The 24,508-nt window shown below is 44.9% G+C and overlaps 1 protein-coding gene across 5 annotated transcripts in view; it reads left to right on the top strand.

Annotated features, from left to right (window-relative positions):
• The first annotated feature begins 777 nt into the window (after positions 1–777).
• The window catches only part of TBL1X (transducin beta like 1 X-linked), a 209,486-nt gene continuing 185,755 nt past the window's right edge, over positions 778–24,508 (top strand). For 2 of the 5 annotated variants that reach the window (XM_072336448.1, XM_072336413.1), the window contains exon 1: positions 1,810–1,948. The gene's annotated coding sequence lies outside the window, so the exon portion shown is untranslated. Of the gene's footprint in view, positions 933–1,082; positions 1,141–1,809; positions 1,949–24,508 lie in introns of those variants that run through there. The other 3 variants (XM_072336421.1, XM_072336454.1, XM_072336429.1) reach the window with 3 other exon arrangements.

Genomic DNA, 24,508 nt, shown 5'->3' with positions numbered 1-24,508 from the left:
GGGTCCCTTTATAGGGTTGGTTTTTTCGCTGTCACTGAAAAAAAAACAACAACACAACACCTTTCTCCTCAGCTCTGTGCTGCTGCCCTTTGCCAAGCTTGAAAAACACAAGTTCCTTGACAGGCCTCACTTTATGATCTGGCTGTGCATTACACCAGCATTTTGCCCCTTCCCTCTTCTAGGCTGCACAGGCTGCTGAGCTGTGGATGGCTGTGCCCAGCCCCGCAATGCCCCACGCTCAGACACAGCTGCACAAAGGCCACACGGACCTCTGCTCCCCAAGAGAGGGGGGGGAGATTCACAGCTCAGAGACCGCACAGGGTCGAACCTGCAGGACTCCAGCCTGCAGCTGCAGGGCACCCAACAGGCAGAGCCTCGCTTGGCCTCCCCCACAGCTGCTCTCCTGCTGCAGGTGGGGGAGCAGCATCAGGCTGCTGCCAGGCGGTCCCCTCACTGCAGGGCCACTCGCGGTGCCCCAGCTTGCGGACACTGCGGGTGTGTTTGGCCCACTGTAGGCCTAAGGGAGTTAGAACAAAGCCAGCAGATGGGTCTCAGGAGCTGAAAGTTGGCTGTGTCTCAGTGTAGGCCTGGGGGTAGTTTGTTTATTTACACTGTTGGGTAATAAAACCCTAGAAACCCGATACAGTTTTTTTTTGCTATTGAAAAATCAAAAGGTGGCTCATTGGGAATTGCAAAGAACGTGACCGCGTGAGCACCGAGCGCAGCACGGAGCCACCCCGGCCCGCAGCAGCACCCGGCCGTGCCCAGGTGTGGCTCAGCACGCAGCCCGGTGCCCGCAGCAACATCACCGCTTTTCTGCCTCCGGCGACGCCACGTTTTCCCACAAAGGCAACACACAACGGCCTCGGGGCCGGCAGCCCGGGAGCGCGCTGCAGGGCCGGAGCGACACCGAGCCCCGCCGGCGAGGGAAGGTCAGCCGGGAACGGAACCCGCTCGCGTGGTCGTGGGCGCTGCCGGCCCTCGAGTGGCCCGCGGCCCCGTCAAGCCGACGGCGGGGGGATGGGAAGGGACGGGACGTGGGGAAGCGCGGCGGGGATTGAAGTGCGCAGCTACTCGGCGCCGGGCGGTACGGCGGCGGCGCGGCGATGATGTCAGCGTGTTATTTACTTTGCAGCGCAGGTGACCGAGCAGGGCGAAGGGAGGCTCGCTTTGCCGAGCGCTGACCCGCCAGGCGGAAACGACGCCCGGCGGCGGCCGAGGGGGGAGGGGTGGCCGCACGGCGCGGCGGCCGCGTTGCATCATTCCGCGGGCAGAGCGGGTGTGTTGCCCGCAGCGGAGCGGCCCCGTTCCCGTGCACGCACGCAGCCCCGAGCCGCGCGTTTAACACCTTTCCTTCGGCTTAGGGCCGCGGCCCGTCCCGGAGCCGGGAAGGAGCAGCCCGGGCCGGGGCTCGCCCGGTCACGGCGGCGGGGAGCCGAGGGGGCGTGGGGGGAGGGGAGGCTTCCTCCGCGTGTGCGCGGCGTGGGAGCGGCGCTCCGCGTGGGAACGCGGCGCGGGGGTTCCCCCAGAGCGGCCGGCGGGCAGGGCAGCCCCGCACGCTGCCGGGGGCGCGGCCGCTCGCCCCCCCACCGTCCCTCCTCGCCCCGCCGCCCGCCCCCGTCCTTCCCGCCCGGCAGTGGCTGCGGCGGCGGGCTCCGGGCGCAGCCCGCTCCCCTCAGCGCCGCTCCCGCCGCCGCCGCGCGGCCGCCATTCCGCCCCAAAACTTTCCGCTCTCCCCTTCCCACTCTCCGGGACTTCCTTGTGTGCGCCGAGGGGGAGGAGGAGGCGTGCGCGGCGGCGGCGGCGCGGGGGGGTTCGCAGGCTGCTGGCGGGCTGGCCGGGACCCCGGCACCAGGAGTTGCACCATGCGCGGCAAGTGAGGGAAAGTCCGCCCCAGGCTCTCCCGCCGCCCCCGGAGCGGAGCCGCGCCCGCAGCGCCCGCGCGCAGGTGAGTGTCCGGGCGGGGAGCGCCGCTGCCCGTTGCGTTTCTGTTGCTCGCTGCGTGCGGTGACGGGAGCCCTTCCAGCCCCGGGGCTCCGCCGCCACCAAGTTGTGGAAGCCCGGCGTGTTTCTCCCCTTCTCTGCCTTGTTAATGCTTTCCTTTTTATCTGTGTGCCCGTATGCGTGTACGTTGATGGGTTTTTTGCCGCACGACGTGCGAACCCCGAGCGGGGCGCGGGGCCGTCGCGTACGCGTGTGTGCCAGCCGCCGTGCCGAGCCCACCGCCGCCGTCCGAGGGGCTGAGGGAGAGGGCAGGGCGCGGGGAGCCGCGGTGCGGGGCAGGGGGGAGGGGAGCCCATTCATCCCGCTCTGCGGCGCGGCCGAGTTGGCTTCCGAACGTGGGTAAACAAGCGGCCTCCCCCGGGCGGGCAGCGCTCGGGGCAGGGCGCGGCGCTCCGGACCTGTTGCGCGCCCCGAGGCCGGCGGCGGGAGCGGGGCGGCACGGCGGGCACCTCCCTCCCCTCCTTTCCTCCTTCTTCCCCTACGCCCGAGGGTGCCGTCCGGTCGCGCCTCGGGGTAACGCGGCGGCAGGGTGTTGTAAAGGCTGGTGACCCCTGACCTGTTTAACGCCGTGTCGGTGGATTCCCAGCTGGACACCCGGTATAGGAAAAGGGGGGAAAGTAACAAAGCCACACCCTAAAAGTTAGGTTGGAAGGTCGGTTTCTGGGAGCCGGTGCTCGGGAGTGAGCGTTGCCCCAACGCGTGTCCCGCTGCTCCCCACGGCACCCGAGCGGTGTTCTTCCCCCGACGTGCGGTGAGCGCCGTGGGGGGAGGGGAGCGGAGCCGGCCTCGCTGTGTGATACGGGAAGGGGAACGCTGAAGCACCCCTCGGAAAGGAGTAGCCCCGAGTGTGGAATCTGAGTTGTGAGAGCGGTGTTTGAGGGTGATGGTGCGAAAATAAATAGGCTGTACTAGATGGAAATCTGATTGCAGGGGTCAAGAAACGTGCGGATGAGGCATTTGGGGACATGGTTTATTGGGCAGCAGTTTGATGGGTTGGCGACTGGGCTGTATGGTCTCAGGACTTTACCAACCTGAATGTTTCTGTATAGCTTGCCAATAATAAGCACGAGGTCTCCACTGGTGACAAATACAGCCCTGCATCTCCCGTCCTTTGCCTGCTGATCAGCAGTGCTCTAGGCGAGGCACGCACGAGGTGCGCCATCACACATCTCGCTTGCCATGTGCTCACACGTGCTACACGAGGCCTCTTCCTCTCCCGCAGTTAGTGCACCACTAGGTACAGATGCACTGTGCAGGCTTTGGAATAACTCTCCGATTTCTGTGATTGCTGGAGAATGGGGCCGTTCTGCTGTGTTTTGGTGCTGTTTGCCTGGGTTTGATGCTGTTTTTAACAATTACTGATAGTAATCACAGCATCTCAATCAGAAACGGCTTTAAAAAGGGGAAAAAAAAAAGCATGGGGTGGGAGGGAGAGAAAGCACTGCAGGGGAACGATACTGCTATGTGAACAATGCATTGAACCTTTATTGGGCTACACGCGGTAATGGTAAAACCAGCAGAGGTTTGAGTGGAATTGTTGTTTATCTCAGTTTAATGCCTCTGGTGGTCTAAAGAGCAACCAGGGTTGTTTTTTCTCTCCTTAGATATGTTTTGGAACCAGATGGGTGTAAGAATTTTGCATGCTTGTGAACACTGGCAGCTACGCAACTGAGTCTCATAGGACAGGGAAAAAAAAAAGCCCTCTGCAAATAAGTTGTCATCTGAATGCATCCTCTGCCTTGTAACTTCAGTGCCTGTTGTCTGTCATACTGCAAACAGTGAGTTATGTTCACTGGTACATTCGGTGAATTAGGCTCCTTGTTCATCTTTTCAATGGGCGGCAAGTATCCTCCGTGCTCAGCAAGAGGAGTACCAGAAGAGTGAAAGACAGTTAAATTACTGATAGAGGATGTGCTGGCTCTTCTGCTCTGCCATGTTTCCCAGTTGTGGTCCTCACCTTTATTCGCAGATGGGCTTTTCCTATCCCCATGGCGGCAGGACCAGAAGTAGACCTGTTGTCCATCTTGTGGAAGAACTTCCTCAGCTGGGACTCCACTGGTGGCAGCTATTACTGAAGGCTTCCATCCTTGAGCCTAGAGGGCATGGGTGGGAACATGCTGGAGTGCCAGCGACATATTGTTTCAGAGTTGTTTCTTGGTAGAAATATAAGTCAGCCGTGAGATACACTTAAGATTTGGTGGTGCTCCCAAGTGGGTTCAGCTCAGAGGTTGGCTGGAGAACTTATCCCAGCGCTTTGTTGGCATGCTTTGGCGTGCTCTTGCTATTTTCTCTTGACAGCTTTTAGAGTTCAGTACTGCAATTCACGCTGTAGTTTGTTTTGAACTGATGTTGCTTATATTTTAGTAGTGCCAAGGGGGGCCCTGTACAAATCGGGGCTGTTTGGGGAATATCCTAGGTGACGGTTCTCATCCTGAAAAGGTTGTAATCGGAGTGAGAGGCAGAAAACCAGGAAGGTGAATGGTAGAGAAGACTGACTCAGGGGAACAGCTGCTGGTGGGAGTGCTGTGTGTACTGGACAGCAGCATGGCCTCACCTGGTGGAGAGAGCAGAGTTGTTAGCAGCCAGAGGTGCCACCGCTGATGGATTGGGTTGGTCTGTGCAGCCTGGGTGCCGGCATCCCTCGGCCTCTGCTGCATGCGGGCCTTTTAATTCACAGTATTATTGTAAGTTACATACACCAGCCTGCCTGTAAAACAAATAAGGTTTTGTAGCTCTTGAGGGCAGATTCTTTTTCATAATCTTCATTATGAGGCAAGATGGAAGTAATTTTGTAAACTCTTTTTCAGCTGCTAAATTAAACCCCGTTCCCTCTTTCCCTCCTTGCTTTTGCCTATTTTTAGTTAGGAGGAAATAGCTGACCTCTTTACAACAAGAACCCAGACCCCCTGGGTGCCATTTATAAGTTCCTCCCTAATGGCCTACTTGGACAAGTTGGTTGAATATTAAACAAAAACATTGGGACTACAACTCTGTGGAGAGGAATAGCAGCCTTCCCGTAAATACAAAATCTATCATTTTAATGATAGCATCACAAATGTCTAAAGGCGAAAAATGGATTTTAGGTTAGTTTTCTTTGGTAGACACGAGAATATTTTATCCCTTCATTTATTTGTTTATTTTTTTGTGGCAGTCTGGTCATTAATATCATGGAATTTCATTTGAGAATGGCTGATGGTGAGCTGTTTTAAAAGCACCAGAAGCCTCTGGAGCGGCTGAAAAACCAGGTGGTGTCAGATAAGATTATGCAGTTTCATAAGGAGAAGTCATCCTTTTTTTTACCAATTTTCATCTTGTGTAGATATCCTAGGCAGAATCATAAATTATAGCTACTAATATTTAGTGATTACATAGAAATATAATGAAATTGCTTCTGCAAGCTTGACTGAAAGCAGGCTCAACTGTGGGTATACGACTGTTTTTGAATGTTAAGGAGCACAGTCATCTTGCATTACTTTTCTTGGGCGTGTTTGTGTTTTGTTGAAGTGACGTTATTGCCTTAAAATTATTGCACTGTAGTGAGGGGTGATGGATTTCTTTCTTTGTTGCTTTAGGAAAGGAGAGTGTGTGGCTCTACATGTAGTCTCGGTGCAACCTCCATAATCCCTGGTTCAGGTCCCATCCACCAACCCTCTCACGGTATCTGGTTCTCAGTGTGCCTGCAGTAGAAGAGGTTTGGGGTTAGGCACATCCGGTGGCTCGACTCCTGTTTTTATCGCTGTGTTGACTTTGTGCAGTAATAGGGGCATCACAGTGTTTAACCCCATTTCTTGACCTTCTCTGTTTGTAGTACGGGCAATCAATACATGTCTGCTTGTCCTCTTTACATTGGAGAGCATGTAGAAATTCATTAATTTATATGATGTCACAGTGGAATTTTTGCTGGTAGAATTCATGCAGTCATGTCAGTGTTAACGAAGAAGCGATTATTTCAGTAGTTTAGCCAAGCACGGCGCATAAATGTGGTTTGGCTCAGTCATTGCATCTCGCTCATTTGCTCCAAGAAGTCACACAGTGCACGGAGTACCTGGACAAAAGCCTGCCTCTCAATGCTGAGGTGATAAGCCTGGTGGGTGCCTATGAGCAGGCGAGGAGCTTAATAGCACAGAGTGATTACATATACTTACTTATCACGATACGGTTGTCTGATTCAGAGCCAAGTTTTGTTGACTTCCTCTGGAAGGTGAAATAAGGCTTTTAAAAAAACTGCTCTCCACTAACATGTAGCAGCTCCTCTGTGCATCCCTTCTGCCATTCAAAACAGGGTCGTATTTGCTGGCCTAAATTTCATCCGATCCCCTAATTCTCAGTTACCTTTTAACCTTCTACTGTTACGTAGTGAGTTTAGTATGTGTTTTGTCACGTGAAACCTTGGTTTTTGTTAGGTGGAAAGATAATGTAACATCAAATATTATTTTTTCCCTATGGAAACGCAACCTTTTTATACTTACAGTAAATTCTTGATATGGCAGAGAAGCACCTTTTTTTTTTTCCCTTGGGCATTAAAAAGACTTGGAAAATACTGTTTGACATTGTCTTCGATGAAACAAAGAGGATTTTCTTCTGATGGATAGATTCCTGCTGTTATTCTGCAGGAGAATATGTTTGTTGTGCTCCTGTTTGAAGGCAGCAAACTGCCCACTGGCCATACGTACATCTCTGGTTTCTGGGGCACTGTGCTCTGTAGCACTGTCTGCTCCTGGTGAATCCTGTCCCACCGAGCGGCAACTGCCAAACAGCTTCCGCAGTTCAAGAGTAAAGCCAACTCCTTACAACTTGTATTTCTGAGCAGGAGAATCTTGTGCTAGAGCAGCACTGGTGGGAGGATGTAGTTGCCTTGTTACGATTAAGATGTGAATGACTGTTATTAGACATGTTATGTTTAAAGTGTCCATGGATGTGTCTGTGCTGGTTTGGATACAGTTCGGTAGCCTACAGCACGATCACTGGAAAGAAGTTCTTCCAAAAGAGCTGACCTTCATAGTGAATGGTTCATAAGTACCCGAGACCTTTCTAAAATGAACTGAAAGGAATGTGGGGCTGAGCTAGGCTGGTTGTTGGGCTGGGGGAGACGTGGAGGTGCGGCACCTTTACCTGGTTATAAAGTCAGGAGTGGATGCTGTGCTTGTATGTCCCACTGAGTGTAGGGAGGCTGTTTGGCTTAGAAGTAAAATACAAACCCTCATCTCGAAAGAGACTGAGGCAAAATCACCCTTTTTCCTAGCACTCTTTGCAGATGGGGTTGAGCTTTGCTGACAGGGTAGGACAGAGGATCCGAGCACAGACAGTGCTGTTGGTGTTGTGGGGATTAGTTTCCAAGGATATCTATCTGGGGCCTTTTACGCTTACAAAAGAAACTTAACTCTTCTTGTACCCATTACATGCATGGAGGAGTTAGACCTCTAGGAAAGCAATTTAGTTACAAAATTGATTGAAACACAGCAGATCTCTGATTTTTCAGGAGATATTGGTAATGCTGCCAATTACATGCATGCAACGCTCTTCCATTTTGGATCGACTTTGTTGGTTTGTTGTCTTTTTACTTTTGGAATCGGGTGTTGTCGTTTTGCTTTTTTAAACCTTAAAATGATGTGATGTGGAAAGCACAGATAAAAGACAGGCACAAAAATCATTCCGATGGGGAGCGTGTCGTCTTTCCTCTCCTCCCAGTTCTCAGAAAAGAAAGAGAAGAACAAGAGCAGGTGAATTTAATAATGTTCATAGGATGCGGGTTTTGTCATTCTTTGTGAAGGGTGGTGAAGATTTCTTTAATTCCATTTTGATGACTACCTTTATTTTGACTGCAGGTATTATAGCTCGTTAAGAATTCGTGAGAGTCTGTTTTTTGTACTGTGGAATAACCCCAAACTGGAGGCTCTGCCGCTTCTGCTTCTATCAATAAGTATCTTAAATAACCAGTTAATTTAAATGAGCCAATTAATTTGAAAGCGGTGCATGACAATGTATCATAAAAATTCATCCAGCTTCATTCTCCCAGGATTTTATGTGCTCAAGGAAAAAAAAAAGCATGAGGCAAGTTGAAAAGATGGCCCTACGTACAGTGCTGGGGAGGGAGAGAAGGGTCTGGCATGTACAGCTCAAATTCACAACATCATCCATGCAGCAGTTACTTTCTCAGTTCTTCTGAGAGACCACCATTGTGTCTGTACTACGTGGTCTGGTGGTGCTGCATAGAGGTTAGGTAAAAAATAGAATGTAGTTTAGGCTGTGATGGGCAATTTACAGGGAGGAGGAGGAAGAGTGGGAGGAGGTTACCATGAGAGCCTGGATTCACTGGTTTTCACTTGCTGAGTGTCAAGCAGCCAACAGGAATCTTTTAGGAATTATTTTTTTTAACAGAATTTTTTCTTGCCTGAGATGGTAATGCTTTGAAAACACTTGTTTCTGTGCGTTTCTTCGGTGTTGTGATGGTAGTATATACAGCATGTGGGCATCTTCTTGTACATCATTGTTGTTCTGTGATTACAGCAGGGGCTGTGTGTGTGTTTGTGTGGTAGGGTAGGTATCTCTTCTAAGGTTTCGTGTCTGTATGTGTATGTCATCACTGCTGTATTCATTTTTTTCACTCAAATTTTGCTTAGTGTAATAATATATTGGTCATGGAATCTGTTACATTACCAGCAGTATGTACTTTGGGTTTAAAAAAGCAACAACTTCCAAAGTGGGAAGTTTTGTGTTCTCTAATGTCAGCACGTTTAATGCCATTGTATGCGGCCAATTTGGCCGTACTTGGTGAGTGATGGCTTTGTACATCAGGTGTGTCATGCATAGCGGGTGTGTATGTACGTCTAATCTAGAGGGAAATAAATTAATTCCTCATTATAAAAGATGTAGCGTGTTCTGTATCTTGTACATATATAAAAAGCATGTGGATAATTGCAGGGAATTAGCTACACACGTGGTTGTTTACCCTCATATCTTCATATTGCCACGCGGTTCTTTTTAACTCTGTAAGGTAAATTGAACGTATGTGTATTAAAAGAAAGAATGTGCTTCTCAGCATCTTTTCAAGGCAATTGATAGGGCACTCCTTTGTCACAACTGGACTGGATTGTAACTTATTGGTCTGCCTCCCGCCCTGTCACAACTGGACTGGATTGTAACTTATTGGTCTGCCTCCTGCCCTGCAGAACTGCTGTGAAGGTTTTATGACTGACTCTTTGGAAGAATTCTAAAGATTCTAACAACGTGTTTATTTACTTTCGGGTAGTTTATTAAAAAACGTGAATGTAAAGTTCTGTTTGCCGTAGTACAGTCTTACTTCCCATCGAAGTATAGATTAGGGTAGCAAAGTATCTAAAAGAAATCATGGGGGGGAAAAGAAAGTGTTCTCTTCCTTTTGGTGGTAGGTGTGGGGTTACAATTAATGATTGCTTTAGTTGGTTAATCTTCTGTTAATTTGAAAGTTATTTTCGTGGAAAACAGAGTTACATTTAAGGTATTAATTGCCTGGTTGGGTTTTTCCAACCTTTCTGTACTAGCTTCTTGATCTTTTATTATACTTGTTTTTTCCTACCGAAGAATATTGGAGTCTCTAGTGAAACGGAAGGGATTTTATATCAGTGGATGTTTTTGGTGTTTCGTAGTTTTTCCTCCCTGTGAGTTCCACAGCACACGGGTAATGCCAGCAAAGACAAAGTTGATTATACGTTTGTGTTGTGAACAATCAACAGATGCAGTTATAGATATGGCCTGAAACTGCACAAACTTAACTTGGCACATGCAGAAGACTTCTAGGATCAAGCCTCCTATGATGACAGTACAGATTCTTGGCAGGTTAGGTCAATATTTTCCAGCCTTTTCTGAAGTCTAATGGTGTGCGTGACTTGAGCTTCAGGACTGAAAGTCAGTATTCTTGTAGTTATGTGTGTAAGAGAATGTGGTGTCCGTTTCCTGTCCTGTAGCCTATGCAAGCAATTGGGTTTTTGTTTGTTTTTGTGTGTGTGTGGTAGAACTTCCATTATCTATTTTGAATGCCATTCTTATCTGAATTCTCACAGTGCTCTTTGAAGTTTAGGTGGCTGACAAACATCATGTCCAGATTTAGAGCCCGGTTTCTTTAAAATGTGCAGAGGCTGTGTTGGTTTCGTTTGTATTTTTATAGAACTAACGTGTTGCTGTATGAAATGTGAAGCTTAAAGATTAGAGACTGCAAATAACGTGTTTTGAAAGAGGACTGACTTAGGTTGGGGATTAGACTCTGTGACTTCCTTCAGGGAAGTGCGTTTAGCTTTTCAGGCCAGCCAACACTGGAAGGAGTAAGAATCTGTATAGCCACCCATACAGCACCTGGCAAGCAGTGGCAGGGAGCTCTTGTCACTGTCCATCTGTGTGCTGTGTAATCTCAAGACTCTTCTGCCAGCTGTGGCCTGCATCCAAAAAAGCCCAACGTGCTGAGCCCAGCACCTGATGCTTGTCTTTTGCAGAAGGGTTACCAGCATTGTGTCCTTTGGCAAGACCACGTGCAGCCTTTCCATCCAGCAAGGGGGACACCTTTCTTACCTTGCACCCTTTTACATCTGCTTGGAGTTTGAAGCTGTGCTTCCTCTGTTCCCTTTGGAGTCTCAGCAGTGCAGCTCTCCTTCCTTTGCATGGAGTACCATCTCCTAGCCAACAAGCTGATGCAACCGAAGCAAAGCCTTCTTGAGTCCTGCCTCTGGTTTGCTGGGCACCCACCAAGCTCAGTTTGAAGGCAGAGGCCTGAAAACACGCAGCGCAGTGCTTCATGTTTGATGCTCATCGTAGAAATAAACATCAAGGTTTTGCTGCTCCTAAATGGAAGCAAAAAAAAACCATCTAGGATGTGTGTGCCTGTGTGTTGGTGGTGGCACGGTGTAGGTGTTTTTCTTTCAGCTCTCTGATTTTCTCTGGGGTAGCAGTTCCGTGCCTGTCAACAGTAAGGAAAATCAGGCTGAAAGAGCATTAAGTTTGGTGGCATTTTAAAAACAAGTTTTCCACTTCAAATCTTTCATTTGATGATACGGGCATTTTATAATTGCTTCCCATTCTATAAATAGTTATTTTATATACATTTATGGTTGTTCTGTTGGCATTGTCTTAATTGTTCCTTTGGTCTTTGGAAGTACATTCAGCTTCTTCTCTGGCGTCTCAGTCGGTGCCAATGTCTTGCCAGCCTATTTAATGCACTAACGTATGTGAGAAAGTGTGCCCTGTGGCCTGAAACATCGTTTATGTATTTGCCAATTGCCTCAGCCATTTGATTTCTGTTTGTGTGCGCTGCATTTGGTCTGGTTGAATTTATTATTGATTTCAGCAGTTTGCAAATATTATACTGACAGACCGTTTGCTTCTGTCTCCTTTGAGCCAGCGTTTTACCCTCATTAGTCTATGGATGTTTTCTTTTGAATGTTGGCCAAATGCATTCATAAAAACAGCACAATTAAAAGGAAGAAGTATGAAGGCTGTTTGACCTATTAATTGTAAACAGCATCGTGAAACTGCCTTTTAGTGTTAGACTGCATCATTCTCTCTCTCAAAGCGTGGCATGGAGTCTAACGCTGAAAAAAATAACATATTTTGTAAGTCTTCCCTTCTGATTCTGTGAGGTTTTTCTGAGCTTCCCATGGTACACAGCCATTTTCTCGGGTGATACAGTTGCCATTTTCTTGTTTTGTACATGGTTTGGTTTGTTTTTGAAGGCCGAAGCTGCTAGGTGAGTAACAAGCTGTCACAGTTCTCAGTTCTCTAATTCTGTAGTTTCAAACCACAGCCTGCGAGCTGCTGAGGGACTCACCGCCTCTGTTTTTAGAGACGTGGGGGAAAAAAGGAAGTCTTTGTCATTCTGTGCAAATTTACTATTCAAGGTAACCTTATAGATCCACAAATTAAAGAGATTTAAAAACCACCGATCTAATTATACCGTAAACTTCTTAAGGATGCGATGATATCTTATTTTTATGGCTTACTACTTTGTGGGTGTATATATCATTATACAAGTAATGATCTCTGTTTTTGCGGAAGGTAATTTATACCGACATTAAATTTTGGCATCAGTTTCGTTACATTGTGTAGATTTCTATGAAAATAACCCTCCTGTTTTGTAGGGCTGCGATCTGTTTTCTCTGACAGAACACCGCTCTGGCTGATCTTTAATTGAACAAGGGATAACCTGGAGAGCTGCGTTTGGTTTCTCTTAGTTTGTGTTTACCAGATCAGTCATCCAGCAGTCCTGCTCAGCCGATTGCTCATCTTTTTGGGGTCTTTTTTAGATTTCTGGTCTTGTGCAGCACTGGTTTTGTTTCCAGCCATTTATGTGGCACCGTCACTTTTCAATAAATCCAAATGCTTGCCTCTTAAAATGTCAAGAGTTTTGTTGTTGGTCTTGTGTTTTGGTTCTTTTTTATTGTTGCCACATTTCTGCTCTCCCATGCTTGACATCAGCACTTCATGTTGATATTAGGAGGGGTTACGTAGAGGAGGTGAGAGTGGGGGTGGGAAGTAAAACAGGCTCTGGCTGTTTACACATTCCAGGCAACCATAGATCTCCTCTCTTTGAAGCCAGAAATATTTTCCTCTTTACTATCAGTTTTGCAGATCTGGGGTATTTGGGCACACAGCCAATAGAAATAAATAGTAACGTGTTAATCTCTCTGATTGAAATGTACTCGTAATAAACCACGCGTTTACCTTTTTGAGCATGTGCACGAGAATAAAGGTTAACCTCACTCTGTAATTAAAATATGGCATTTTTAGAAATACTGAAAATGAGGGTAATCACTGTACTTTCTTCCAGAATTGCCTATAAAAGGACAAAGTCGATTTTGAGTCCTTTCTTCTTGCTAGTTGTGTTCCAAAGGGAAAGCCTCACAAGCAGAAGATTCTTGTTAATTAGGTTTCCTATTTTCTGCATGATATCCTTTGGCTCAGGGAGCTGACAGTGAGGCCCTTTTTCTGATTTCTATGTAATACATCTATCTAAAGCATTTTCTTTTTTTCATTTATTTTGGAATGTGTCTGGTCTGCTTTGTGGTCTTCATCTGATGATTCTGGTTTCCAGCACTTATATTTGAAATTTCTGAAGAAATCAGATACTCAGTCATCCACCTGCATGCCTGTAGTTTTTGACTGTTTGGAAAGTATTTCTTGCGGTCGACACTAAAATACAGACTGAGCAGGCGGGCAGATGAATAATGATTTCTTCCAGGTTCTGCATAATGTAATAAACAGACCTTCTGTTTATTATTATTTATTATTAGTGTTTGTATACATGTGATTTCCTTCCCCGGAGCTTGCTTTCTTGGTTTCTTAAGGCTGTCTGCTGTGTATGCCGTTATTGGTTTTCCCAAGTGGTGCAGTAATGCCACTTCATCACTCCAGCGACTTGCTTTGTCACTGGCAGCTGATGTGGTGCAACTTGTTATTATTTCTGCTTTCCAAACCAAATTTGCTGCCCTCCAGAAATACGAGCATATAATTATGTCACAAACAAACCGAGACAGTCCCACTGAGATAACAGCTGTTTCCTTCATTCTTAGGTCCATCCTAGGAGATGCAATGCAAAAGGTAATTCAGGCCGCGTTATTTTTTTTCCTAAAGACATTTAATGGCTTACCACTTTCTGCATAGTTGTGGCTGACATCTTGTCTGTGTTTAGAGATGCATTTTCTGAGAAGCAGTAGACTGCTTCAGCTTGAACACGTATGCACGTGGTGGTATCCCTTTCTCGACTAATTTTTTAGGGCCAGAGCACTACTCTGCCACATACAACTGGGATCTAAAGCCAGAGGTGGTTGTGGGTTGCTGTTGGCCAGGCTGCCTGCACCTTTTTATTGCTGTCCTGTGACTCACACTCGGGATGATCTGTATCCTGGCTATGGCTCATGCTGGTTGTAGTGTTAACGTTTGTGTCTCTAGCACGTGTACTAGTTGGGTGCCTTCAGAGGGCAGACAATTTCAAGTAGAGATCTCTTTAAGTAGCATGGTGTTTGGAGGCTTTGAGTATGGATGGCTCCAATTGAAATCAGGGGCATCAGTGGCTGCTTAGTGCTGGAATAAGTCATTAATTACTCTTACTCAGGTGTCTCAGTGTAGGGTTGCATCGTAAAACTCTGATAACATGGGACCATTTCTCTCTTTTTCACCTAAAAAGTTAAATCAAATAGCATTTTAAAGGTGTTTTGAAGAACTGGATCCTACTGAGTGATCATTGCCAGTCTGTACGTGGGTGTTGGTTTTCTGTTTCCATGCGTTTCTTGAAAGAGCAAATTTTGGTGTTCTGTGTTTGAGGGCCTTTACTGTAAATGGGTAACAATGTATGCTTCCAGGGTATGTTCAGTTTCATTTCATGTAGCATTTCATTTAGCAGGAGGATGTCCTACTGTTGCAGGAGGGGTTTGCTTTAGTAGTTGTTACACATATTTGCTACCTTAAAAGCCATGAAAACTTATTTTGTAATTGAAATAGTAGCAACTGGGATCCTTGTTACTTATTAAGCAAGCAAAAACACTGAAGAAACGAGAATGCCAGATATAGCCTAATGCAAAACAAACTACCCCAAATGCTTCTCAAAATGAAACAGATTTACAGATTACTTACATTTATGAATATCTAAATGTGAGTAGGGTCACATAATGATCTCCACCATCTAAGAAGTCTAATTTGCACAGAACAGACAAGAACAGGCTTGGAGGTGACTTTCCATCCAAGTAGCTTAGAAATATCAGAGTGCTTCTTTAAGGACAGATAACATTTAAGTGAATTTGATGTGAAGAACAAAATGTGATGAACTGTTTCAGACCATGGAGGACTTTAGAACCTGTGAAATTGTAGCTTCCTTCTCACTTCTCTCTTTCTTTGTTAAGAATATGGGCATGTACAAGGTGTATTCTTGGCTTCTTCAATGTCAGCAATTAATTTAGAGCCACAGCAACTGTAAAATGAAATTGTGCATGTGCAACTAAAGCTTATTGCTCTTTTTGCTAGTAAAACCAGTCTTTTACAGCAGACCGCAATATAGCAGACTTGCATTGTTGAACAAACAAAACAGTCAGGGATGAGTTGTACAACAGTACAGATATTACTGGATTTAAAGTTGTTCATCTGTGATTTTAATTATTTCAGAAAGTATTTTCCTAGGATTCTTAGTTATGGACCTATCTGATGCAGTAAGAAGAACAGTAGGGCCTGTCAAAGAGCGTGCGATGTGTGATGGAAGGAGGCCATTTTAGTACTTCATTTATTTCTTCAACCCAAGCCAATGAATGAAATGTGTGCGTTTATGTAGTTATATCAGAATCCAACTTTGTGTCTTCGTGGTTTTATGTTCACATTTGGGGAAAATAAGGGTAAAGATGGTTGGTAGTACACTAGCAAGATTCTGTTTTGAGAGACATTCATGGGTAAAAATAAGCTTAAAAAAAAAAAAAGATGTATTTGGCTCTTACAGGAGGAGCACCTCATTCAACTGACAGATTTGTATTACTTCTTTGCAACTGCTGCTTAAAAGAGGTTTCAGTCATGATTGGTTTCACAGTTCTTGAACTCGTTAGTTTCAGAACCTATTCTAGGCTTGTCTGCTTCCTGTGAGGAGTAATGTTTAGTGAGATGTGGGTATATGCCACACCACACTGGTAAGAAATATATTGAGTTGGTTTGGTCCTGCAGATCACCCTTTACTTATTAGGTTGTATGTTCCTTTTGGGGGGAGCGAGAGGTGAAAGGAGAGCAAGAGAAGCAACCAGCAGCAATGATATGAGGCCGTTGTACTGGGGAAGGAAGCATGCGTGCCGGATTTCCCCCAGGTTTCATCTTCCACAGTGTTCCTATCAGTAGTAGATCTGCTGGAGGCTGCTGGTGTGCCTTCCTCCTGGAAAGTGAGTGTTTACAAAGTGCCAGTTGTTGGGAGGTGGCTTTTCCAAAGGAGGAAATTAGTTCTGAAGTGGTAATGAATTGCTACAAATTGTCACCGGGGTGAATGATTAAAACAAACAAACAAACAAATGAAAGGAAACCAAAACAAGCCGAATAAAAACATCATCCACATCCCTCACCGAACTGAAATGTAGCAGATGACAGACTTGTTACTGAGCCCTGAAGGTTGTCTTAGGATGTTACAATGTGAATTGATCCTCACTTGTCTGCTTTATGTGTGAGGGAAGCAGAGTGAACTTGTCATCAAAAACATTCTAATAAGAACGGTCGCTATTCGTGATGATTCTGGTACATTTACGTGTATGTTTTGGGAGAAGGAAAATGACATCCTGGTGTCTTCAACCCTTTTAGATCAAATAATAGCTTTTCTTCTTGAAGTAACACATCGCATCCTGTTGTTGGACTGCTGGAAAGATACACATAATTTTTCAGTAAATATGATTTTTTGATTATTATTTTACAAAACTAATTTTGCCATTATAATTGCAAGCGCTTTAATTAAATTATGAATAATAAAAATAGCCTTTATGTGAAATAGTTGGCTTTTCCTCCAAGTGTAAGATGAAGATTAGGCCAAAACGTTGATATTCTCCATTAAGCTTGTTTACATAAACATGTATGCCTTTATTCTAGTTGTTTCAGCAGTAGGTTGCAGGCCATTTTAGGTCTAATACAATTGCCAGTGCTGGATGGGTTGAGGTTGATCTGAAAAGGGGCAGTGGTGAGTGCCAAGAACTGATCATGTTGTAAGTTGCTCTCTCTTCCTTGAACTTACTGTATCTTCAAATTGATCTTATGGAAGCCCTTTCCCCCTGATATTTAGTTATCTTAAGCAGTAAAAGCAAAGTGCTGTTAGCCCACTTTGATGTTCACACTTAAGTTGCATATTCAAGTGCCTTACTGAAGAGAGAGAGAGAAAGAGAGAGTTCTTTTCCAAATATATTTATATACTTAAAGAATATTTTGGTAAGATGTCTGTCTCTATTATAGGCCAGACATTTCCTTCATATAGCTTATGGCTGTAGGTATTAAATATTTATACCTGTGCTTAATTGCACACACAGTCATTTCACTGGAGGAAACAGTTGTAAACTTCCTGCCTTTGTGTACACTATGTGTGTGTGTTTAGGGCTTTGGCATTAATTACTGGTTTATAAGAATTGATTGTCCAGAATATATATGTTTTAAAATCTGTCTTATTTCTACTTTGTAGAATTAAAAAGCATCTAGTTATTAAAAGCTTTTAATGAGTAATGACAAGCTAGTTGCTGGGCCTTCTGGTTCATCTTTTTAACTTGTGTTTTTTCCATTTGAACACGTACCTTAGATCCTTTCAATGAAGCAGAGATTGCTGACTGCTGCCTGTTTTGTGGTCATGAGTGCAAGCAAGCAAGTTGAGCTACTGTGTAAATAAAACGGTATCCAGTAATGAGAAAGTTAGCAACTCTGTTAATTGCTCAGGAGAAATGCCTGCTTACACTTGCACTTTCAAGGGTTGCTTCCAAATAATCTCTGTATCCAGCAGTCTGAGTTCTGTATCTGTTGGCAATAAAGACTTAATCTGCAAGTAAAAGCAAAATGTGTATGTACTAAACATTGTCTGGTTGTGGCTACTTTCTCCTGCTCTAGTCCTTAGTGAAGTTTATCCTCTTTGGAGATGATGGAGGCCTGTCACCAAGGGAATGAAACAATTATTGTGATACTTGAGGAGTAAGATGAAAAGACAAGGGTGTGCATAGCAGGGGAAACTTCAGTTGAAGGAAACAGTTGTAAATATTCAGTCTAGCTCGTCATGTAGGAAAAAAAGGAACTCATGTAATGTCTGCAGACAGTGTATAGATAGAGCTGATGAGTGATTTACATAGGTTGTTCTGAAATAGCCACCTTTTTATATCCATGGAGTCTACAACAGATGCAAAGAGCACAATAATGCTGTTTGAGCAAATTCTTAGTTACAAAGCACCGATTTTCAACTTAGTCACCACTATGAGCTCTGCATTTTCACCAGCAATGATCGCAAACCTGCATGCCACACTTGTAACTATCAGTCCCAACTCAAGTGACCCACTGTTGCTGTATCCACTCCTGAAATGCACTACCCATCTCTTCACTGTGCTTACATCCACTCTTCAGTCTCCATAGGCATTCAGCAAGCATCAGGGAATGTCAACAGGTTCAAAAACAGGAATTCAGTTCCACGTGTTTCCTTTATGTGCACTTCCATGTCAGCTGCCATTTTGTCAGGCTGCCCTTCTGCTGCCATCTGTCACACAGCTCCAGTTTTCTGACTTGCAGTGCCTTTGGGGACAGCATCGCTTGGTTGATGGATGCACCTTTTCCTGGTTGAAGAGCATGAGGGAAAAATTTTACACAGGGTGTTTTACTGTGGCAAAATGACTGTGTCAGGAGGTGTCCTGGGAAGCCAGTGAGATGATGGCAGCAATAGGAGGCAGCAAGGCCACCCTTGCAAGGCGCAGCCCTGTCGCTGCTGAAATGCTACTGCTGTGTTGCTTCCTGTTGCTATGGGAAGAAGGCTGTTGCTGGAGTGCACCCCCCCCCCAGTTGGAGCTTACCCACCCACCATGGCTAGTGTTTGATGCAATTAGTTTTTATTTACTAGGACAGCCTTAATAGGTTTAACTATGTACCTGGGTTTTATTACAGTTTAGCCCTTGAAATACCCAGGAGGCTTCTAAAATAACAAAGATACTATTAATTAGGAGTTAAAAGGAATGTAAACTTTTAAACAGTAATTTCTTCTCTTTTTTTTTCCCTCATCGTTTAATGCGTTGTTTAATGCATGTACCTATTTAAAGCTGCATCTCCACTGTTGGAGTCACACAGCAGCTGAAGTATTTTGACAAGCACTATTTGAGGTTACTGGGAAAAAAAAAAAGCACCCCAAACCGATGTAATTCTGTTTTCTTCTCTTCCCCTTCATTTTTTGTTTTGCATATTTGAGACACTGTTGTCACAGTCAGTTTCACTGCAGTCTCCTCTAAGGCCGCTGGATTTCCCATTCTGTCTGTTGATTGTTTTACCCAAAAGCAAGTGATAGTTTTTAAATGGAGTAAGTAACGCGCAATGCATTTTTGAAGCCATAAAACCGAATGTAAGAACTGGGACTGATTCAGCTTCTAAAACTAATTTACTTCACTTGTTGAGCAGATTTCACACTGCCACTATCACTTAAGATGGAGGAAAAAGGGAGACAGGAAAAACCAGCAACGACTAAATAAAAGATGTCGCAGCTAAAATCCCGGATAGAATGTGTTTCTGTCATCTGTGCTATCAGGAACAAAAGAATAAAGACATTGTAGTCCAGCGCTGGACTACAGACGAGACTCTTCTGTTGTGAGATGAAAATTTATCTGGGTTATTGTACTTTCAGAAATATATTTGTCTATCTGCCAGTGGGTGCATACCAGATCAGTTACAACTCCAGTCCAAATCCAAATTGAAGTTGGCACAACATGAAGGAAATTTCAAGACAGCGGACTGTGGTAGTCCGGAGCTTCCTTCACTGTATATTTTTGTTAGTTCAAAATTACAACAGGTCTGGATACAGGCATATTAGGGTCACCAGCACAATATGGTGTTCTGTTCTAATAACTCATATTTTTATTAATTCTTCTTACTTAAGCATCGAATAAATCAGCGTTATTGCTTTTAAAGATAAAAACCAATTGTCTGTTGAAACTGGAACTGTGCAGAATGGAATGCTAGCACAGACTTGTTTCTTGCCTGTTGGTTTAGATTTAGTATTTCCACACAAGCTGTACGCAGTTAGCCGGTGGTGGAAACTGAATAACCTACAGCGAAGCCTAGAGGACAGTGATCATTGCTTACCATCAGTGGGGAATTGCATGAAAAGCACTGTGCTTTTTCCTCGTGAGATAGCCTGACTGACTGCGGTGGTGTGAAATCTTGTTTTGCTCAGCTGGTAAGTATTGGCATTTTACTGCATCTTGGTTTGTATTGCCGGGCTATAAGAGTATGAAAAGGCTGAGAGGAAAAAGAAACTGAAACCATTGCTCTGTGTGTGCTGGACACGTTGAAGGCAATAGCTAGAGTGATTTCTGCCTGATTTCAACACTTAGTAGTAGAAACTGGAGTTTGTATGGTGAAAGCTAAATGGTAGGCCTGTCCAGATACTTTTTATTCATTAATGCTTCTGAGCTTGGGGACTGTGAGCACTGTATATCAGAATGTTCTGAGGATTTCCTAAGGAAAGTTTGTGTGCCCCTCATTGTCTCTGTCCATCCTTACATGTGTTAGACAGCATCAGCTGTGTCTGACAGAATGTTAATGCTCTCATGGATACAAAGCACCTACAGGTTTGGTGAAAATCAATGTTCTAGGAGATAGAGACCAAAGCGATGCCACTCCCTCTGAAGACAGGAAGAGCACAGCTCATAGAACAGCCTTTTGATTCGTTCCATGGGCTGCAGTCTCAATGAACTTAATGCAAACGCTGTAGCAAGCACCTTTTTTTAAAGAAGGGGTATGAACTTATTCTTTTTAAAATGCACTTTCAACTGCAGTTGTGAAACATGGATAAAAAAGTTAGAAATCCACCAGTACAATATTTTAAGCCCATCTACTCATGTTTTCAGAGATTAGATTTTTACAAATGAGATATTCTTAGATGGATGAAAAGAGCATATACCACATGCTAGGGGCACAAGGCAGCTTCTTAAGTTGTAAATTTAAAGCTTTTTGTTTACAATGCAATGTTTTGAAATCTAATGGTGTACTGTATTTGCTGTGTACTGTATCGTTACAGAAATGGTATCATAGAATCCTTAGAGTTGGAAGGGACCTTTAAAGGTCATCTAGTCCAGCTCCCCTGCAACAAACATGGACATGCCGAGCTAGATCAGGTCACCCATGGCCTTATCCAGCCTCGCCTTGAATGTCTCTGGGGACAGGGCATCAACCATATCTCTGGGCAGCCTGTGCCAGTGCCTCACCACCCTCACTGTAGAAGACTTTATATCTAGACTAAATCTTCCCTCTTTAAGCTTGAAACCATTTCCACTTGGTCTGTTACAGCAGACCCTGTTAAAGAGTCTGTCTTCTTTCCTATAGCTGCCCCTTAGATATTAAAAGACCGCTATCAAGTCACCTTGCGGCCCTCTCTTCTCCATGCTGAACAGCCCCAGCTCTTTCAGCCTGTCCTTGTAGGAGAGGTGTTCCATCCTTGGGATCATTTTTGTAGCCCTCGTCTGGATGTGCTCCAACCTGTCCATGTCTCTCCTGTACTGAGGACTCCACATCTGGATGCAGTACTCCAGCTGAGGTCTCACCAGCACAGAGTATAGAGGGGCAGGATCACCTCCCTCAGCCTGATGGCCATGCTTCTTTCGATGCAGACCAGGATATGGTTGGCTTTCTGGGCTGTGGAGGCACACTGCTGGCTCATGTCCAGCTTCCCATCTGCCTATACCCTCAGGTCTTTTTCAGTAGGGCTGCACTCAATCCTTTCATCTCCAAGCTTGTATTGGTAGTGAGGGTTGCCTCTACCCAGGACGTTGCAGGGTACTATGTCAAAGGCCTTACTGAAGTGCAGATAGATGGCATCGGTGGCTACTCCCTTGTCCATTGATGTACTGACACCGTCATAAAAGGCCACCAGCTTGATCAAGCAGGATTTGCCCATGGTGAAGCCATGCTGGTTCTCCTGTATCGCCTCCTTGTCTTCCATGTGCCTTAGCATAGCTTCCAGGAGGATCTGCTCTGTGATCTTTCCCAGCACAGAGGTGGTACTGACGGGTTGGTAGTTCCTGCGCTCATTGGTTTTACCCTTCTTAAAAATGGGTGTGATGTTGCCTTATGTCCAGTCACCAGGGACTTCACCTGATTCCCATGACTTTTCAAATATTAAGAGTGGCTGGGTGACTACATCACCTAGTTCCCCCAGGAGTTTGGGATGCATTTCATTGGGACCCATGGATTCTGGATGTTCAGATTCCTCAGGTGGTTACAAACCTGATATTTGCTTACAGTGTGAGGGATATTGCTTCTCCAATCTCTTAACAAAACAAACATTTGAGGGCTGTTGTCTGTTTTTACTAGCATGCCTCTGTCACTCGTGGGGATAGGGTGAGGGTTATGCCCTCCTAGGCTTTCCTTTTCTTGTTGATGTACCTGTAGCAGCCTTTCTCATTCTTGGCATCTCTTGCCAAGTTCAAGATGGGCCTTGGCATTCCTGACCTCTTTCCTACACAGCCTAGGAGCATCCTTATACTTGTTCTGTGGTATCTGTCCCTGTTTCCACTGTTTGTGCATTTTATTCTTGCTCTTCAGTTTGACCAGCAGGTCCTGGTTCAGCCATGCTGGTCTCTTGCCTTCCTTTCCTGACTTGCTATACCTGGGAATGGAGAGCTCCTGTGCTCTGAGGAAAGCCTCCTTTAAGATCTGCCAGCTTTGCTCTGCACCTTGCCCATGAGGATAGTTTCCCAAGGTGTTTCATTGACTAACTCCCTGAAGAGCTCAAAGTTAGCATTTCTAAGCAGGTACAGAATGCTCCATTGCTGTGCTGGTTTGAAGAATCCGCAGATAAATGTATTGTCAGGCAACCAGAAAATGTATAACTAATTAATTCTTCTTATACAGTTAATTTCTGTAATGGTTGCGTGAGGACTTTGTTACTAGGCTACGTACAGAAACATGTCTAAATTCCTTAGAGATACAAGTGTGCAGCACACAATACACAAAGTCTTACTGGTTTATAGACCGTGTTTTCATTTTAACTCACAATAGCACTATGGATTTGCTTTGTTTTTATGTCATCCTGTATTCTGGTCTGGCTGGCATTTCCAAGTAGAGTTTATACAAAACAAAATGCCTACCTCCACCAGTACATAGATTTTTTAAAACTATTTGCTGTTTGGTTCTCATCCAGATTGGCCCTTTAGGTGTGGACCTACTGTTAGTTTTGTTGAGAGCTTAGCATCTCATAGGTCAGGTTGAAAGTATGCCCTTTAACCATGAAAATCATAGGAGAAAATGAAAAGAAAAATGCCCAGGCATTCCTGTAGACCAGAGCTTGATAGAAAATCTGACTGTAGTGCGGTGATGTGACAGCTCAGGCATTTTGGAACATCCAGCCTTGGCAGTAAAGTCAAGGAGTTTGTCAGAGCGTGTTCTTGGTACTGTTTTCCAGGCATAAGAAGCATTATGCATCAGTAATGCAAACTGTGTGAAAAAAAAAACCAAAAAAACATTCTCTGTGTGTGACATCTTAGTATCAGTTGTGTAGATGGTATATTTTTTGCTAGTTATTCTGGGATATTTGGCTTTTTTTTCCCCTAGTTTTATTCAGTTGTAATCTGATAAAGCTTGGCCCATTTAACTGTCCTCTTGCTACAAGCCAGCCGGTATGAAGTGGTTTGAACAGCATTTTATTTGGGTTGTAAGAACTTCTCTATTAATTAAGTGCTCGTTACTAGCAGTGAGTACAGAACATTTAATGGACATAAATATATGAGTCTGTTGGTGACTCTAGAACAGGGGTAAAGGATTTGTGAAATGACATTGATCCAGCGCGTGCCCAGGTAGCTAAGAAGGCCAGTGGCATCCTGGCTTGTATCTGGAATAGCTCTGCCAGCAGGAGCAGGGAAGTGATCATCCTTCTGTACTCTGCTCTGGTAAGGCTATACCTCAAGTATTGTGTTCAGTTTTGGGCCTCTCACTACAAGAAAGACATTGAGGCCCTCTAGGGTGTTCAGAGAACTGCAATGAAGCTGTGACAGGTCTGGAGCACAACTCCTACGAGGGAACTGGGGTTGTTTAGTCTGGAGAAGAGGAGGCTCAGGGGAGACCTTATTGCTCTCTACAATGACCTGAAGGGAAGTTGTAGTGAGGTGGGGTTTGGCCTCTTCTCCCGGGTAAGTAGCAATAGGATGAGAGGGTATGGCCTCCAGTTGCAGAAGAGGAGGATCGAATTGGATATTAGGAAAAATTCCTTCTCCGAGAGAGTGGTCAGGTGTTGGAATGGGCTGCCCAGGGAGGTGGCTGAGTCACTGTCATCGGATGTGTTCAAGAAATGTTTAGATGTTGTACTGAGAAACGTGGCTTAGTGGGAAATATTGCTGGTAGGTTGAAGGTTGGACTAGATGATCTCGGAGGTCTTTTCCAACCTTGGTAATTCTGTAGTTCTGTGACAGTAGTAACAATATAAGGGCCAATTGAGCAGTTGTTTTTGTTCTGTTGAAAGCATAACAAACTGTGTACTGAAAGCCTTCAGGTCTTCCTGCAAAGAAAGCAAAATTCCAAACTTTTTTCCATAGCATGAGATAATAATGATTTTGATAACTAGAAGCAAGCTTAAGGGAAAAAATTGTTGTCCGGTATTAAGCTCGTCATCTGTGATAATGATCTTTCTTGGACTGCCACCTCTAGAATGTGACCAAGGCTTGATTTTGTCCTCTCACTGTGCTCAGATTTAATTATCTATATTTACAGTGAAATCCCTTAAATCAGAAAAATCATTTACATTTATTTGAACCCTTTTTGAAATGCTACACCCTCAGCGAGTCCTTTCCATCTTGCTAGAAACATAAGTGAAGGA

The sequence above is a fragment of the Excalfactoria chinensis genome, chromosome 1, assembly GCF_039878825.1.
Source record: "Excalfactoria chinensis isolate bCotChi1 chromosome 1, bCotChi1.hap2, whole genome shotgun sequence".
Classification (NCBI taxonomy): domain Eukaryota; kingdom Metazoa; phylum Chordata; class Aves; order Galliformes; family Phasianidae; genus Excalfactoria; species Excalfactoria chinensis.
This window is presented reverse-complemented; position numbering and strand designations above follow the sequence as displayed.